Source organism: Passer montanus, unplaced genomic scaffold (genome assembly GCF_014805655.1).
Source record: "Passer montanus isolate IOZ18808 unplaced genomic scaffold, ASM1480565v1 scaffold8, whole genome shotgun sequence".
Taxonomy (NCBI): domain Eukaryota; kingdom Metazoa; phylum Chordata; class Aves; order Passeriformes; family Passeridae; genus Passer; species Passer montanus.
The window spans coordinates 4,935,031-4,949,560 of NW_024373256.1; the positions used below are offsets into that span (position 1 = coordinate 4,935,031).

Sequence of the window (14,530 nt, forward strand, 5' to 3'; positions counted from 1 at the left end):
CTCTTGCCTGATGGCATGGATTAATATCCCTAAATCAAGAGGAAGGAACTGTTTTTAATGCTGGAGATGGATGCTGGTCCTCAGAAAATTGCTAAGGGGGCATTAATGAGGAGAGACATCTGGGAATGGCTCCAGGTGCATTGGCTGCATGCACAGGGAATGCTGCAGTACTGCTGTCAGCTAAAAATTATTCCTGTGGACACGTGTGGTCCATGAGGACAATAGATGGGGACCACAGGTCCCCATGTGGAGGTGTTGGTCAAATTTAGGAGGAAGGTGGACAATCCCTTGGTTCTCTGTTCCACAAGTCAGCTCCTTCCCTTCTCTTGCACATCAGGAATGTTGCCCTCATCCTTTGACTTTGCTCAGCAAGAATGTCCACACAGTCCAAGTGATGGGACAGACTCAGCCTGTGGAAGCCAGGAGCCGAAGCTGCAGTGAGACGTGCCATCACATCCACCCTGCCCCTGCTGGGCATGCAGTCACCAGAGACAGGAGCCAGTGTCACCTCACAGCCACCAGCACGGGGAGTGGCACCTCTTCCTGCTGCTCCATGAAGCACTGGATCAAGATTGTCCTTTGGGGCTAGGAGGAGCTCTGAGGTTACATGGAGGGGACAGAGGGCAGAGGCTCAAAGCATGGAGCATCTCTCTGCTTCTAGAGCCCACCTGAGGGTGGCTGCTGGGTGTCTGGGCAAGATGCAGTTATCCTGTTGGATGAGCACAAGCCCTAAAGCACTGATCAGGGATGACCTCCTTGGGATCTTTCCCTTTCAGCAGCACCAGGCCCCTCCCAGGACTTCAGAGGGGTGTTAAACCCAGGGAAAATGGCACAGTGAGACCTTTCACATCCCCAGGAGGGCTCTGTGTGGTGGGGGCTGCTATCAGGAAAAGAGGGGGGGTCCCTGCTGCTGTCAGTGCTTTTTCCTAAGTTGAGGGCATTGAGTGCCAGGATTTTGTTAATCACATTTTATGTGCATTTTAAAAACCCCAGAAATCTTCACTTTGTAAGAGCATCTGCTCCTCTCCCACCCACCCTGTAATCTGGCAGGGTTAGCCTCTCATGTCTGCTCTGTCTCTGCCCTCCCTGGGACCACCTCCTGCCACCTGCACTGACCCACTTCAGGCGTCACCTTCGCAGCCCAGCGGCACAGCCGGGGGCAGAGGCTGGATTCACAGAGTAAATCTGCAGAGCCAGGGAGCCAGCCAGGGCTGGGGGAGCAGGAACAGGCTCAGGAGGCTGAGCAGGAACAGCCTCTCCAGGAGAGAGAGAGACACCCACGGCCATGTAGCATGTGGAGAGGTGAGAAACCTGCCAGGGAGAAGCCTGGGAGCAAAAGAAGCCAAGAAAGCATCCAGTCACAGTATGAGTGGATTGGAGGGGAAAAGGGGAAAGAAAACAAGGCAGGAAGGAGGTGAGCAGGGAAGGGCATGGCAGAGAGGGGCACAGAGCAGTGGGAGGGAAGCTCACCAGGCAGGCAAAGCCCTGCACAGCACAGCTGCTGCTTTTCAGGCTGCACTGCAAGGGAAAGGTGTGATATGGCAGAGAGCTTGGTACCAGCACAGGGGGAATCTGCCACCCCAGAGGGCTGGAGCAGGACTGGGGGGTAGGGAAGTTGCTGGCTTGGAGGATCTTGAGGGATGCTGGGACTGAGCTGTAGAGAGGGAAAGGAGAGATGGAGGAGGCTGAATATTAAGAGATGCCCAGCATTTCTGGGTTTATTCAAAAGGAACACTTGCTCCTGCAAGGTTCACCTCATGTGATGAAGCAGTCCCAACTTCTGAGAGCAGAGAAGCAGCAGCTGCTGTGCCAGGGTCCCGGCAGAGGGATGGAAACCCCAACATGAGATCCAGGGAGCTGCTACAAGCAAATCCATGTGGCAACATCAGAAAGCCATGCTGGGGCTGAGCTCACAGGCAGACAAGCTTAGCCCTCAGAGAGCAGGGAGTTGCTGTCTGTCTGTGTCTCCCTCTGTTTTCCTTGATTTTATTGTGTTTTGTTTAATTGAATCACACACACACATGCACATAAAGCCTCAACTCGTGGTGTAAAGTCTGTGAGGAAATGAGCAGCAAATGAACGTTCCAGGAGGAGCAATGCTGAGCAAACACATGACATGGCACGAGCTGTGAGCAGGAGCAGAAACTGCCAGAGAGGGAAGAGGGAGCTGCAAAAAGGATTTTCCTAGGGGAAACGGAGCCCAAGGAAAGCAGAACTAGGGAAGGAGGAAAACCTGAGAGAAGTGAGAGGACAGCACAGGTGATGCTGGTGGTTCCTGTAGTCACTGTGCCCAAACTCTCACTGATCCCTGGGTGAGGCAGTTCAGAGCACTGGGAGAGAAAGCTCACACAGCTTGTGGCCAGGGGATGTCTGGCTGAAGGGACATGGCTCAAACTCCATCACTGCTCCAGGGCTCCCCTGCCCAAATATGAGCAAAGCACTCCTCTGGACACAGTACCCAAGTCCACCAGGACCTCTGTCATGACCAGCTCAGCCTCTTTCCTCTGGTGTGGCACTCCATCCCTCCCTCAGCTTTCAGCTCAGCCAGGACCCCCTTCCCCTTCCTCTTGTCCCATCTGGTGTACCTGCAGCTCCACACAAGGTGCTCATCCTCAGGAGAATACTGGGCACTGAGGAATGATGGACATGTGGGGTGGGACCATGATATGCTGGGGGATGTGCCCCAGCACTTCCCAGGCTCCTCATCCCCACAGAGCTGCACCCCAATGGCACCATCCAAACCCTGGATGAGCAGTGCAACCCTCAGCAGCCTGTGACCACAGTGCAGAGGGCAGGGACACACAGGGGGAGGAGCAGGATAGAGGGATGTCTGTGCAGACAGGCAGCTCTCTTGCCTCTCCTCACCTCCCAGCTCACCCCACTCACAAGGGGCTGGGAGGCAGCACAGCACTGATCAGCCACTCCCCAAGATGAGGGGCTCTTCAGTACTGGAGAAGTGCAGGGTTAAAGGATTCTGATTATCCTGCCCAGGCTCGCTGTGACAGCCTTCACATGTGTTCAGTCACATCCAGATATGAAGCCATTCTGAAAACCAAGACATTTATTCAAAGGAGCAGCAGCATTGCACACACATCTGCCTGTGTAAAGGAGAACTTCAAAAAGGCTGACAGTCACAGAGCCCAGCAGTAACCTTTGGCTAATTAGCTGTCTTGATTTTCTTGCCGTTTATTTTTATACTTCTTGGGCTTGAAATGCATTTACTGTAATGTCAGAAAGGCCATGGTAAATATAAAGCTTTCTAGCAATAAGTATATCCACCCCACTGAGCTTTTGGGACTGACAGCTCCAGCTTGGCGTGGGCCAGGTGGAGTGACAAAGCTTTGCAGAGGTTTTTGTCTTGCACAGGATTTACTGAGACTGTGCTGGTGGAAATGATAAAGGCACCTGGGGCAAAGCAGGAATGAGCATGGAGCAGAGAGCACAGGGCACCTGTAATGGTGCTTTCCTGAGGTCAAACCACAAAGGAGCAGACAAGACAGAGGGGTGAAGATGTCTGCAGGATGCAAAGCCATGAGCCAGCTCGCCAAGGAGAGGTGAGGTCAAGAAAAGCAGGCAGCCAGAAAGGTGGGAGTGATGCTGAACCTGCAGAGACAAGCAGGGGGGACCCCATTCTAAGCATTAAGGAAATCACCAAAGGGAGCTGCACTGCCTGTAGAAGCACAGAGCCTTCCTACTCCTGGAGAGAGGAGAAAAAGGCCTGGAAAGATGCTTTGGTTAGATCTCAGTCAACAAGGGATTTTCAAGTCCCGTTGGGGTGGAAGATCACAGTGCCTCTTGAAGCAGGGCACTGCTCCCCACCCCAGCTGTGATTGAAGTAAGTCTGCACTGCAGGTGTCACTGCACAGTGCCACAGACACTCCGTGAGCCCTGTCAGAGGGTTTGTGACTCTCTGAGGGACCCAGGGCTTCCCTAACAAAGCCAGCCCCTCCATTCCTGGCTGCTCCATCCCAGCAGCTCCTGCACCCCACAGCCCTGCAGGGCAGTGCTGCTGAATGCCAAGGCCAAGCTGCTGGGGCTAAGTGAGGGTGTGCACAGCCTGGGATGCTCCTGCTTCTCTCTGCAGGGACATGCAGCCCACTCTTGCAGGGCAAGGCTCCTGCCCTGGGCTGGGCACAGACCTGGGACCAGGCTGAGCTGCCCTGTGAGGAAACACCAACAGCTTCATTATCTCTGCACTGTGATCTCCAGAACAAACCACTCAGTATGTGGCTCTCCCTGGCCTGTGCACAGAGAAGATCAGTGAGAAGAAAACAGAGGAGACCAATGCATTAATGATCAGAAATGAAGCAATGCTCCTCTGCCCCCAGATCTAGCAAGGAGGGTTCTGAGTCCCTGCAGACGGGTGGCAGGCACCCAGCACTTCAAACAGCCTCCCCTCCTTGGCTGCTGCCTCTCCTGCCTGGCTGGGTGTCAGTCCCAGGACTGCCCTGGGTACCAGCTGGGAGAACTCAGTGCCAATTAAAAACCAGGCTCTTGTATCCTTTGAACTGCAGTGAAACAAAACCTGTGAATTGAAACTTTGCCTTTTTTTTCCCCCAAATGATGTCAGGAGTTGAGGAGACAGAACAGTGCTGAGTGCAATTGCTGTTGAAAGCTGCTGGCTGTTTCCATGTGCTGCTTGAACTCCACCAGGGCAGCTATGCTGGAGTTGGTAACTGCAAACCTTTTATTTTAAGGGTCAAATCATTATAGAGTCACTCGGGGAAGTCAATAGGAGGTTTACCTTTGACTCAGCTATGTAAAATCAACAAGAAATTCCCAACTGATCACAGTGATAAACAGTTCCTTCTCCAATCCCAAGCATCCGTTCTACGAGTCAAACTCATATTTTCATTTTTAAACCCATTCTTCCACTTAGAGCTTGTGCTGCCTGATCAGAACCAAAATGTCTCAGATGGCTGTGCTGGCCTTTGGGACTAACTTGGGACTCACAAACACCACCAGGTTTGTGAGCAGAGCAAGGCACTGCTGTACCCACAGTCCTAAAAGCACCCACAGGCTGATGGTGAGCAGCAAGCACTGAAGGTTTCAGTGACAGGGAAGGAGTTATTACATTGCTCAAGAAGAATGGGACAGACATGCAGCACCAAGACTCAGCCCTTTTATTGCCCATTTTCAGCCCTATCAGCCCTTTTATTGCCCATTTTCCTCGGACAGATGTGTGTGATGCCTGTGTAATCCCAGCCCTCTGGCCTGGCCAGAGCCAGGGCATGGTGCAGGGATCTTTTATTTCATTCAGGGAGGGAGGGTCCTGAGCTCGTAGGTCATGCATATATGGCTGCATATACATTATTAAAGCCCTCCACATGACAGCTGCTGGCTGTATCTACAGCCTCTCTCTGAGTCACGGCTGCATAAAGCTCCTTGACAGACCTGGAGTATGAGAGATGTGGTAAAATCCCAAACATGAGTATTGCATCAAAGGTTCTGTGGTTATCAGAGCACAAATAACATCTCCCTCGCAATTTCAGGGGCAGGAGTAGTGTAAGGGTTGTCTAACCACCCTCCTGGAGCACAGGGTCCATACCAGGGGCCCAGTGTGTCAGGGCCAGCCCGAGATGCTCCATGGGGTGCAGTGAGGTGGTCTGTCCCTGCTGCTGGCAGAGGAGCTGGGGAAATCAGCAAGGAGCTGGTGGGTGGACTTGAGTGGGATTTCTCCTGCACGGAGAGCTCAGCAGCCCTGCACACATTCCTGGCAGTGTCAGTCACTCTTGGTTTAGCTGACATGCAGGACAGCCTCATGTGGGACTTTCAGAGGGTGCTGCACACCAATGGTGGGAGATTGCCCCACGTGCCTTCACCTGAGGCACTGTGCAGTGCAAAATGAAGAGGGGTGGCTGGGACAGTCTCCTCTCTCCCAGTGATCTTTCTTTTTTCATTACCATCTTTCTTATTCTCCCCAGGCCTTTCACCTGCTCTGGAGCTGCTGCTGCCTCAGCCACCCAGAAGAGTGAAGGATACCTGAGCATCCTGATGGACACAACAGCCACTTCCAACAGCAGGTACCCTGCTCTGCCACAGGCATTCATTTACAGACACTATTCCAACCAACCCTTGAGGCTGGGCAGGAGGTTTTCCACCCATATTTTGCTGGAGCTCTGCTCTGGGGGATAGCTGTGGCCCCCAGGAAATCAGCACTGGGCTCCAAGGCAGGGGGACCTGCATGGGGAAAAGACCCCACTCTGGGAACAGACAAGAAGCAAGACATCAGGGAGAATCACTGTTTCCATTGTGGGTTTTCTAGCAGAGAGAACTCTGCTCCTTCTAACTCCATCCCTCTGCAGAGTCAGTGACTCCTCCACCATGTATTACATTTTATTCTGCAAGTGCAAAGCAATTTCCATTGAGGGTAGGGACAGTGAAGCACAGGGAAAGAGGAGAATAATATCTCATCTTTCTTTAATCCCCACCATCCCAAAGGATCCTGGTGCCCTTTGCTTTACTTTCTATATGTATGCACAGTTAATTAGCATTACCACAGAACTGCAGGTACTCTCAGGCTTAGTAGAGGGAATATCTTGTAATAGAAGGGTAAGCAAATTGTTTCTGCTGTTTCCATTACAGCCAACTTTGATTATCCAGGGTAATGGGATAACAGGCACAAAGCAAAAACATGGATAACATGAGACCTATGCAAATTAAGCTGGGGTGGGGGGGAATGTGATGCTGAGAGTAATGAAGGAAAGAAAGGTCAGTGATACTGATTAAGGAGCATGGAGATCCCTGTGTTAGCACTGCCTTAAGCTCACAATCCATACACAATGGTACCTGGGCATGGTGGTTATGGAGCAAATCTATAGGGTCTGTCACTGTGAGAGGGAAGCAGAGGCATCCCCTGCACAGCAAAGGCAAGCTGCAGCAGAGGGAGGCGAATTGCATTAATGCTGAGCATTTCAAAGCCTCTCTGTGAGGGATTTGTCATTAAAATGAATAAGATTTGGGCACTCAACCCACCTCCTCCCTACATGAGCAGGAAGAAGCCCAATTTAAAGGTCAGCATCTTAATGGTTTTCGCTGCGTATATACCAGGATAATTCCTCTCCAAACAGAAATCCAGCACCTCCTTGGCAGTGCTTGAAGGAGCACAAGAGCATCCCTAGCTGAGGAGGTACAGGAGTACAGACAGATACAGCTTCTATGTTAGAAGAGGCTCCAACTTCATCTCCTTGCAATGCAGCCCAGGAGGAGGAAAAGGAGCAGCACTGGAATTCCTCTGTAGTTCCTCATCTCAGCAAAGACCGGATTCACTCCACTCTGTCAAAGGGGATGTTCAAATCCTTGGCACCAATATCGTGGAGGCAGCTCCAAAAAATCTCTGGTGGTGGGTGGATAAAAAGGGCACCAGTGGAGATGAGACAGAAAGAAGAGAGGGTGGAATCTTAGAGGAAGAACCTTCTTAATAGGTTTTATTGATTTAACCCAAAGAGAGAACAGTAGGGGGAAATATATGCCATTTAAATGTAAACCAGCAATAAAAATAATCATTAGAGTCATAATCTCAATCTGTTAGCATTTTATGTGGAAAATATCTTAGTGGGAAATATTTTCTGAGTAAACTGTTTGCATTTACTTAGTATGAAGGAGCCTCTTAAATATAACTCAATCATTATCATGGACTTTTTTTGCAGGGGTTGTTATCACTACTCAGCTCTTGCAAGTCCTTGATGATTTCACAGCCCCTGTAGAGCCTGACTTGGAGAAGCTGCTGACCCACCCCAGCTGGGATCTCCTGTCCATATCCCTGTGGATGTTCCTGTTTCCATACTGTAAATATCTGTGGGTTTCAATGGCAGCTGGAAATCATCACTCTCCACCCAAACGGTGATGTGACTTTGTCACTGGCCAAGAAGGCTGCATCCCTTGCCCAGATCTTGTGAGCTTTAATTGAGGAAAAGTAACTTCAGAGCATATTTCCAGGCCCTGCACACTCCAGAAGAAGTGAGAACCACCTGACCATCTCTTTTAGCTTTCTCTCTTGTAAAAGAAATAGAAAATGAGGGGTTTCAATGTGCAGAGGAGCTGCAGGGCTGGCAATGAAGATGCAGGGCAGCAAACCCTTTCCTGGTGCAGGAGGGGACATTGGATGTGCCCACCTGTGTCTCAGAAGGAGTTTTCTGGTCAGTTGTCTTGTCCCCAAGAGCAGTCCCCGTGGGGACACAGCCCTGCCCACGTGCAGCTGCCCAGGGGAGGTCACTGTCCCTGTGCCTCCCACGCCATGTGCATCTCAGCCACACAGAAAGGGATAAATACCCTCTTCTGCCTGGGGACACCTTTTAATCTTCTTGCTAGATTTTCATACACTAGTCCCGACTCCCAGCTGGGCCAGGCATGATCTCATTTAGCATCCCATGCACAGAGGCAGCTAAACCAAGGCTGCTGTTTTATGCCATGCACTGGTAGGGGCTGGGGATGCTCTCACTGATGCCACTGGGGGTTCTCACCCCCCTGCAGCAGCCAGACCTTACCCCAGAGGGAAGAACATCCCATGGAGGCAGACACCTGGACCAGTATCCCCAGTGGGACGGGGGATGACAGCAGACAGTGCTGGGAAGCTCATCAGCCCCTTGCAGAGCTGCTGGTGCCAGGACATTTGTGGGCAGCAGGTGCCAGAGCAGCAGCTCTCCAGGGGCCAGCCAGGGTTCCACACCAGCAGCTGCCACTGGCAGAAGCCACTGCAGCTCCTGGAGTGGGTCTGGCCCAGTGTGCCCAGCCTGGGGAGCTGGTCTGGCCCAGTGTGCCCAGCCTGGGGAGCAGGTCTGGCCCAGTGTGCCCAGCCTGGGGAGCAGGTCTGGCCCAGTGTGCCCAGCCTGGGGAGCTGGTCTGGCCCCTAATGCCCTGCTCATCACCAGATCTCCACACTCACAGTGGCCCTCACGCTGTGTGGGTAATTCAGGCTCGCAGGGGGGTTATTAAAATCCATTCAAAGCTAATGTCAGCCAGTTCAGTGTTAATGTCAGTGGCTGAGAGGCACAGCAGGAGTGGGTGGAGAAGGGCTTTGATTTCCCCACTCGAATTTCCAAGCAGGGTGGGCTTGGCAGGCAGTGATGGGGAATGGGGAGCGGTGGTGGATGGAGGGTGCAGTGCCACATGTCACACAGCAGACAGGTGGGACTCGCAGCTTAATCCCAGCAGCCAAACATTTCACTCCATGCTTTGCTTGACAGCATCTCTCCTTGGCTGGCCATTTCAGAGGCATGTTATCTGCCAGGATCCCAGCAGGTGAGTCTGCCTGAGCAATCAGCTCTGCACAGAAGCTGGGAAGGGGCTGTTGGTGTTGCTCCATCAGGTATTTCAGGTGGATTGGGCATCTCACCCAGGCGCTTCCCACCAGGTGCATTTGGAGGTTCAAACCACATGCCCCATCTTCTGCACTGACTGAGCCCCCAAACCTGCTGGGGTTGAAAGCAGGACTCGTGTTTGCTCACGTCGGTCGGGTGAGTCCAAGCCATCCCCTGGATTTTGAAAAAATCCGGGTAATTTCAGGATGTGGCCAGCATCATGCAGGCTCAGATAAGAGTAATCGGAGCTCCGGGCCGTAAGCCGATTCCTTGCATATGACAGGAAGGAATTAGCCCCTTCTCTCCACCCTCCCAGCAGCGTCTGCACACATGGGCACACACCTGGCAGGGGGCTGAGCCACGGGACACGTGTGTCCCTGTGCTGGCCGGGGACAGGGTGACAAGGATCCTGTGCAGAAGAAGGGGCACCAACAGCAGAGGAAATCTGCTCCAACCATCCTTCACAGGGCAGGTGTTGCCCCCCAACCTCCTTGCACTGGCACAGCAGTGCTGGCAACCCCCAGGTCTCCTTCCCAGGCAGTCCTGCCCTGGTTCTCCCCTGGTTTCAGCATGTTTGCAGCAGGGATTCCTCCACCTTGGCTGGGAAATGCATTGCAGTCTCTTAATAGCTCATCCTGTCTGGAAGCTTTTCCTCATGTGTAAATACAATGTGTATAACATTGGCCTCATTTCGCACTATGGGAGTGCATCAGACACAGCTAAAGGTACTGAGGATGGCTCAAATGGTCCACATTTAACATTTGGTTATGTAGGCTGAATATTTCAGTGAGTTTTTAGGTTAGAAGGTGCTGTAAATGGAGTCTGACCTCCTAGACAGTGACTTTTACCCAGGGATTTAAATCAAGTCTGACCATTACGCTTCATCTTTCTGACAGATAAAAATTAGTCTGGTTCATAAGCAAGGAGGAAAGCTGCTGAAGGCAGACTGGTCACAAGCCACAAGATCAAAGTGTTGAACAGCATCTCTGAAGGGCAGCAGGTCCTGCCTGCCTGATGATACAGACACAAACCAGGTTATTTTGCTTTAGTTTGTCTGATTTGTGAAATGCGGGTAACAAAGAGTTCTGAGGTCAAAGCCAGTGTTCAAAAGCAATATTTGGTGCTGCTGTTTTCACCTAGAAAATAGCTGCTATTCAAAAACCAACGGAATTAGGGAAAAGTGCAACTCTAGTGATTGCCAACAATCGGCCAGATGGGTCAGTGAGGTGGTTGAGGGTGCAGGACAATTGGGATGTGTGGCACTAGCAGACCCAAGTCCCATCCTGTGTCCCTGGGAGAGGGGCCACAGGGGTGGGAAGGAGTTGCATCTCCCTGCAGCTGGCATCTCGTGCCACGTGGCAGGTTACCAAGCAGCTGAGAGCGGGAGATGGTTTCTTTTGCCAGTTTTCTAATTTATCTAATGAGCAAGAAAATAAATCAAGCTGACAGTCACCCAGGTGGTTTTGGGCCTCAGCTCCTCACAGCCCCCTTGTTCTCCCAGCCCATTTTATAACAGGGTTACAACCCGAGGACACTGCACTGCCTCCTGCTATAATCTTTTCTTTACCAACGTCACTTAGCAGATGGAGTCATTTAGATGTGCTCACGTTTAAATGAGTGGCTTGCCCTGGAAGGGACAGAGCTGGGGCTGCTGGCAAGGTTTTTGGGATCGTTAGCCTAGAAAATGCTTAGCAGGGGAAGCAGTTGGCAGGCAGATTTCACGGACATGGCACTGCTGTCCTCTGCCAGCAAAATTACAAGGCTGAAATCCTGGAGCTGGATGGGGCCAAAGCGTTCACAGCAAACAATTTAATTGATGAATGAAGTGAATTGCCCAGGAGACGGGTTTCAGTCATCTGCATGAAGCTGCTTGGAGAAGGGTTTGCACAGTGGGGTGTGGCCTGGGATGGGCTGGCTGGGGCTTCCCATGGTGGGCACCTTCACCAGAGCCCCCTGGGCACCTCCTCCCTGGCAGAGCAGCCCAGTGCTGTGAGCCTGGCTACCTCCAGGCTTGCCAATCCAAGGTACTTACAGTTGACACTGCTCCTAAGCCCTCGTGGCTGGACCAGTGATGGGACCATGCAGAAGATCTCAGCACTTAATGTTGAAAACAGGGCCAGCACTATGCAAGGAAGAACAGCACCAATCCAAACAGCAAAAGCTACTTTTAAGCTCCTGCAAGAAATTCCATAGCAGTCTCAGAGGTCTCTCCTCTCTAGCTGCCTGACCTCCTGCACAAGGCTACCTCCATAAGCTCCTTTCATTTTGTCCAATAAAGTAAACTAGTTCTCCAGCTCTTCCAAGGAGAATAGGCATAAAAATGTTCATTGAGATGAATGCTTACAACCCTTGAAAATACCTCTTGCTTGTGAAAAGGCTTCTGAGGAATGAATAGAAGGGACAATGATTACCAGAAAAGGAGGAAATATTGTTCATGCTGCCTGGGAAGCATTTGACCCAGCCCTTGCAAAGGCTGGGGAGAAAAGGAGGAAGAAGGGAGAGAGCTGAGACACTAATGGCAATCGTTGCTCTGTTGGGAGCAATATCTCACAATGTCCACGGAGATCAATCCCAAATTATTCAGCCTAATAGTTCTCGAAACAAACTCTAATTCTGCTCCTTTGTGGCAGGCATGAAGCTTTCTCTGCAAGGCCCATTTTACATCTTAGGTAACTGAGTGCTGGATGGTGTAACACTCCATTGTGAAATCCCTGCAGGAGCCTTTGATGCCAGCATCTTCCAGAAGAGATGCAGAGCTTATCAGCTCAAATAACACAACTGTCTTTTATCCTGTGTGTCCCAAGCCTGCTGTTTTGGCACTTATATTTGTAATTCATTGCCTGGCTCTGGGTCTGGATCCATCTGGACAGGCAAACTGTCTATCTGTCTGCATTGCTGAGATATTTGTGTCTGCCCCAAGGGACCTGAGCACCTAAGCTCTGCTTATCTTCATTGATGCTTAGGTTCCTAATTGGTTAAAAGTCATTTTGGAAAGGTGGTCTTAAGGGCTGTAGGCTTGTAGATGCTTTCAAAATGACTTCCCCCAGGCCAGGCTGTCCATCTTTCCCTGGGACTGCATCCCTGGTCTGGTCTGGCTTCCAGACATGCCCGTGTGCCTCCAGCTCTGCTGTCCCTCCCTTGCAGATCAGTGCCAGCCCACAGACCTGCTTGCCTTTCACCAGCACTACATTTTCTTCAAAAAAGGACAAATGAGGTGGAAGAAGAAAAGGTGAAAACATGATAATAGCTGTGGGAAAAGGCCGCTGCTAAAGATTTGACAATGCTGGAAATAGAGGCTCAGAGAAAAGTTTTTCTCCAAAAATTATTCTTTTCAATCTCAACAGCACACTGAAGAGAAGTTAAGGCACACTTTTTAGCACCTTTTGTACTCAAATTCGAAATTCACCTGTCTAACCAAGCAATAACAGAAATAATATTTTTTTTATCCAGCTGCACATTTTGCTACAGAAATTTGTTTCCATTAAGCTATTCCCTTTTGTCCTCTTAGAAAGCATCTTTTAAATAATAACAGTGTAAAAAAAAAATTACACACTACCCAAAAAACTCAACCCTGTCAACCGTGCACTTTTATACAAAAGTTATCTCCTCCTTTCAATGGATTGATGAAAACCCTTTTCATAATGTCAAGGTGGATATGAGGAAGAGAGAAAATTTCAAGGTGCCCGGCAGAGCTAGTCATTTAAACAGGGAACATGGGGCAAAATCTGGTCTTAGAAAAGTGAGCTACAGCTCCAACATGAACCCAATATTCTTTTTCTGCTTTGTAAAACACAATTTTGTAGAAGCTGGGTTGGAGGCACACACTGCACTTCTCATCTGCAGGGGAGAAATAATGTGCTTTTTCTTTATTCCCTAAATCTCAGGAGAAGAATGTGAATTTGATCTTTAAAAAAATAAAAATTAAATAAGCAACCACAGTAAGTCTCACTGCTGCCACGCTTTCAGGAGTGCAGCAGCTCAGGCGCTCAGGGATTCCCCAGGAAGGTCAGCACTGGGAGAAGAGCCCCACCAGGAACCCCCTAAGATCAGCAGTGTGAGGAACACAACCCTGGCTCACTGTTGTGTCTGCATCACTCTCTCTCCTGCTGGGAATGAGTGCCACCAGGCTCCTTTTCACCATCCCAGCACTCAGCCCCCTCCAGCAAAACCTGCTCCATCCCTGCTGCCTCTCCCCCACAGGCAGCTACTCCTCTCGCTCCAGAGATGCCACCCTCACCTCTGAGCCTGTGTGTCACTGCTGGTCCCAGCCACGGTCCTGAATGTCTCCTAGTTGTTGTCCTCAGGGGCTGGGAGGCACACTGGGCACGGCATTCGGGGTCCCACGAGGTGGTCAGCAAGCCCAGTGTTCAAACTGCAAGGATAAAAGAGAAAGCATAAGAGGGAGTTTCAACAAAGAGGATAAAAGATTGATTGATGGCTTGATTAATACCAAGCCATCCCAGGGACAGAAGAGCTGCTTAAGCCATGGATCGAACACAGAGACACAGGGACCAGAGGTGAAGGGGAAGAAGACCACAGGGAGGTCCAAATGAGAGTAGCTGCTCAACAGAGTAACTAAAAGGGAAAAGAAATCCACTTGCCAATGGATTTGGGACTGTGAGAAATGCTGGAAGGGAACCTGGGACTGAAGCAAAAAGAATGGGACAAATGCCAGACAGGGATGGAAAAAGATGCAGGAAAAGAGAGCTCTGGGCATGCCCAGGGCAGATGGCAAAACATCAATGCAGAGCTCCTGGAGGAGTGAGGAGCCACTGCCCCCACCAGCACCAGCCACCCAGCATGTGCAGGTTTTGATAAGTTTAATAATCCTTGTTACACCTGAAGATCGGCCTCATAAATGTATTTTGATATCTTAAGTGTGATTTTATTGCTCTCAGTGGTCAGTTCCCACACCTTCACTGTTTTTCTATTATTTTTGGATGCCTGGCTGGCCAGGGCTCTCTCTGCTTCCCACTGCTGTCAGCTCCTGCTCTGAGATGCCAAACAACCAGTACAGCAAGAAGAAGTGACACTGAGGGTAACAATACTCATCTTTGTGATATCCAGTGTCTTGTTTTATTATCATCTACACAGTAACAATAATAGCAATATCGGTGACAACCATTTTGTTACTCCTCCTGTTAGTAATATTCAGACATGACCTAAGAGGTATTTCAGAAAGACAACACAAATCCGGTGCAAGATCCAGGAGAATGGGGCAGTTAATTAAA

At 50.5% G+C, this 14,530-nt stretch overlaps 1 protein-coding gene across 1 annotated transcript in view; it reads right to left on the reverse strand.

Moving 5' to 3' along the window:
* The window catches only part of ELFN1 (extracellular leucine rich repeat and fibronectin type III domain containing 1), a 101,580-nt gene that overhangs the window by 31,528 nt on the left and 55,522 nt on the right, over nt 1-14,530 (reverse strand). Inside the window, exon 3 of the mRNA XM_039732648.1 lies at nt 13,537-13,671. The gene's annotated coding sequence lies outside the window, so the exon portion shown is untranslated. The remainder of the gene's footprint in view (nt 1-13,536; nt 13,672-14,530) is intronic.